At 42.1% G+C, this 4,599-nt stretch overlaps 1 non-coding gene across 1 annotated transcript; it reads right to left on the reverse strand.

Annotated features, from left to right (window-relative positions):
- Positions 1-349: 349 nt before the first annotated feature.
- Positions 350-455, reverse strand: LOC128294935 (small nucleolar RNA R71). The gene has a single exon (XR_008285242.1). It is a non-coding gene; the product is annotated as a small nucleolar RNA R71 (small nucleolar RNA).
- Positions 456-4,599: the final 4,144 nt, after the last annotated feature.

Consider the following 4,599-nt stretch of genomic DNA (forward strand, 5'->3'; position numbering starts at 1 on the left):
GCTAGACCTAATTTAACAGGAACTGAGTCAAGTATAGATAGACTTGCTATTGTTGCAAATAATTTTGAACTGAAACCTAACAGAATTCAAATGATACAACAATTTGTTTAGTTTGATGGTTTGCAGGACGAAGATCCCAACGCTCACCTGGCAAACTTTTTGGAACTATATGATACATTTAAAATTAATGGTGTTTCTAATGACGCCATTCGCCTTCGGTTATTCCCTTTTTCTTTGAGAAACAAAGCTAAACAGTGGTTGAATTCATTACCACGGGGGTCAATCACTACTTAGGAACAAATGACCGAAAAATTTTTGCTAAAATATTTTCCGCTGGCTAAAACGGATAAATTACATAATGATATCTCTTCTTTTATGTAGATGGATTTAGAAACACTCTACGATGCATGGGAGAGATACAAGGACCTTTTGAGAAGGTGCCCTCACCATGGGTTACCACTCTGGCTACAGGTTCAAACTTTTCATAATGGTCTGAATCCTTCGACTCGACAAATGGTTGACGCAGCTGCTGGCAGAACCATCAATAATAAAACACCTGAAGATGCCTATAAATTTATAGAGGAGATGTCACTGAATAACTATCAGTGGCAAGTCATGAGGACAAAGCTAACAAAAACAGCCAGTCGTTATAACGTCGATTCAGTCACCATGCTCTCTAATCAGGTAAAACTCTTGTATAAGAAAATTGATGGTTTCCTTAGTTCTTCACAGGTTCACCCAGTAATGCAGTGCGAAGCAAATGGAGGTGGATCGAGCAATTCAAAATACCCAACTTATGGCCACAACATGGAGAACGAGCAGTTAAATTACATGGGTAATAATCCTCGATCTCAAAACAATCCTTATAGGAATACTTACAATGTAGGTTGGAAGAATCACCTAAATTTTTCATGGAGAGGCCAAGGAAATCAGAACCACCACCCCCTCAAGGCTTTCAGCAACCACCATACTAGTAGGAGAAAAAGTTGAACCTTGAGGAGATGCTAACCAAATTCATCTTGGTGCCCGAGACTCGATTTCAGAATACCGAGACGACACTCAAAAATCAACAAGCATCAATCCAAGGGCTCGAAACTCAGATTGGACAGCTCGCCAAGTTGATTTTCGAATGACCACAAGGTAGCCTGCCAGGCAACACTGAATCTAACCCAAGGGAGCAACTCAACGCAATTGCCATTCAAGATAAGGAAGGGTTAGTGGGAAAACCAAGGCCAGAACTGGTGGTAAGCGAAGGTAAGAATGAGGTAGGCCAAACGAACAAAAATCGGTAAGTCCAGAATATAAGCCTCATGTGCCACACCCCAATACAACAAGGAAAGACCGCTCAGTTGAACAATTTGATAAATTCCTTAAACTTTTAAAGAAACTACATATTAACGTACTGTTTATTGAAGCACTTTCACAGATGCCAAACACAGTCAAATTTTTAAAGGAGCTAATAGCAAATAAAAGAAAGTTAGATGAAAGGTTGCATGTGGAGCTGAAAGCGGTTTGCTCAGCCATTCTTTAAAATAAGCTACCCAAAAAACTAAAAGATCTAGGGAGTTTTACGATTCTTTGATTAATTGGTAGATTAGATGTTAATAATGCATTGGCTAGTCTAGAGGCTAGTATCAATGTTATGCCTTACAAATTGTTTAAGCAACTAAGTTTAGGGAAACCCAAACAAACTAGGATGAGCATTCAATTAGCAGATAAAACTGTTAGATTTCCTAGGGGTATTATTGAAGACGTACTCGTTAAAATTGAAAAATTTATATTCCCAGTTGATTTTGTTTTTTCAGACATAGAAGAGGACAGTAATGTTCCTTTAATTTTTGCAAGGCCCTTTTTAACAACTGCTAGAAAAATTATTGACGTTGGCACAAGTGAACTCACACTTCGTGTAGGAGATGAAATAATCAACCTTCAAGCTCGCAACCCGAACAACACATCAAAAATTGAAGGTGATTGTACAAACTGTTCTACTAAGACTGATCATACAGTGCAACCTATTTTGTAGGAAATAAGTTCGAAGGATACACATGAGCCATGTTCAATCCACAACAAAGAATCTACCCATGAAGAACGAAGGTTACGAATCGAGGAGTTAGATGAATGGCTGACATTTAAACCGAGAAAACACGATAAACCAAAACTATGCCAGAACGAGCTCAATGCCTCACTAAATCAACTTAAGGTTGGAGATAAAGTTTCATTAGAAGCCGCCAATCTTCACATTGACATTGCCAAACCGAATGAAGAAATTCCTCTTATGGTACTTAGCATTTTCCCATTTGGTACAGTCGAGGTAAGTCATCCCAAATTCGACACCTTTAAGGTAAACAATACCCGCCTAAAACCTTATTTTGATGGGATTCATAGCAGGAATGAGGAGTATAAACTCGTTGAACCACCATGACCATTTACCAGAAAGGTAAGTTGAGCTTAGACTATAAATAAGTGCTTCTCGGGAGGCAACCCGAGCACCAACAATATTAATTTCTTTAAATTTTAGTTTTAATATCTAACATACTAACCGACTCATGAAACGCAGGCTTTCTAAAGCACATACGGCCAGGTACACAGGAGTGCCTGAGGCCATGTGAAAATAGGTCAAAATTTTCCCCAACACGGCATACGATAAGTCGCCACGGCTGTGCGTTAGGACCGTGGGCGAACCTGCCAAAACAACACGGGCGTGCGACACGACCGTGTCTTAGAACCATGGTTGAACCTGAAAAAATGGCACGGGCATTCGCCACGCCCGTGTCTAGAACTAGTGGTCGAACATGTCAGATTAACACGGGCGTGGGCTTACATACATGGGCGTGGGAGAAGTGAATGAAGACAGACACGGCCATGTGACACGGCCGTATGCACCCACACGCCCAAGGAATACAGGCATGGGCAAAATGTCAGACGCGCCCAAATTCAAAATTCGTGAATCACATGGGGAAAAATTAGGGAACACGGGCATGTCCCCTGGCCTTGTGTCCCAAAATCTATAAATACCCTTCACTATTCACCAGATTCTTCACCCAAAATCCCTAACCCTAGCTGCTACAAGTCTATACGGCCTCCCTGCCACGCCCTTGCGCTGCCTCCAACTCTATTTTCGACACCCATTCTTATCTTTTTAGCGTTTGTTTACTCTTTTGTCTCTATTTTCTTCATCTCTTTTACTAATTTTATGATTCTTATGGTTTTATTTGGCAGATTTTTTATTTATATTCATAGTTCTCACTATAGTCATGCTTATATGTTTATTCTTTGCCATTTTAGTCAATACTCTCTGATACATTCATTCTTTTTGCGTGTTCCCATAGAGTCTAGTTCAGTCATTTCATGTTGAAAATAATCATGCTTTTATTATGTCAATTACTTTATAAACTTCTATCATTTAGATTAAACTGCTAAGTATTATTGGTTGGACTGGTTAGTTTAACTATATTCATGACTATTTCTTTAGTTAGTTAGTTATGTTATATTCTTTCTTCTTGCAAGCATACCATGTCAAGCTCACGTGGCAAGAAAACTACCGTCCCCACTTTGAAAAAGTGGAAAGGGGTGTCTTCCTCAGGACCTACTGCGAAAATTTGCCACCCATACCTCCAATTTCCACTCGGCAATCAGGTGGAACTATTCCAAATCCTATGAGCCCGACCTTTAGGTGTGGGCCGTTGCATTGATTGAACAACGCTTGAACAAGTCCAGTTGGCTGACAATGTACGAGCACTCCTGACAACCGATCCATAGGACCTCTTCTTTGCGATCATCGAGCCGGCGTACCTTGAGCTCACACTTGAACTTTACTGACATTCCATGTTCAAGACGTCATGACCAACTTTGATGATCTTGGAACAGTCTAGTTTCGTCTCGGTGGTTAGTCCACTAGTTGAGTGTGCCTGAGTTCGGCATAGCTTTGGGCCTGTACACAGAGGAGTTCATGGATAAGAACGACCTCGACACTCTCTGTTGCCACATCCACTACTCTCCCTCGAAGTGTTGGTACGCTTTGGTCCCCAGTTTAGCCACCTACGACCCGAGCCGCTCCAAGGCATCGGTTCTCTCTCCCTCCTTGAGGTACCTATACGCCATCTTCGCACACACTTTGACACGACGTCGAGAGAGCACCAGCGTCATCAACACTTACGACACCTAATTTCTATGGAGCATGGCGAATGGGTAAGTGCTCGACTTCGCCTACTTTATTACCCTCACCATTTGCCATTAGACAGAGCTACATCGGAGGGGGGTCATCTCCATTGGCCCCTACATGACTCGACTGGCAAGACACTTTGGGCTCCTCAACACAGTAGCACAACCATCCTCCCTTACTCTTATTGGCCAGATGCCCCCACAAGGCATCTCAATCATGCTTAGTATGAGGATGATCGAGAAGTACCGAGGAACCCACCCTCCTCAATATCGCCTCGTCCAATTAGCTAAGGAGGGAGCCCGTGACGACATTACTAATGATGTCCCTCCACATCATGAGGACCCACTGGCTCAACCACCACCTCCTTCTCGTCCAGTTCATGCGGCGGCTTCATACGCTGACATCTCTGATCGCCTAACTCAATTTGAGCAGTAGTG

The sequence above is a fragment of the Gossypium arboreum genome, chromosome 6 (assembly GCF_025698485.1).
Source record: "Gossypium arboreum isolate Shixiya-1 chromosome 6, ASM2569848v2, whole genome shotgun sequence".
Taxonomy (NCBI): Eukaryota; Viridiplantae; Streptophyta; class Magnoliopsida; order Malvales; family Malvaceae; genus Gossypium; species Gossypium arboreum.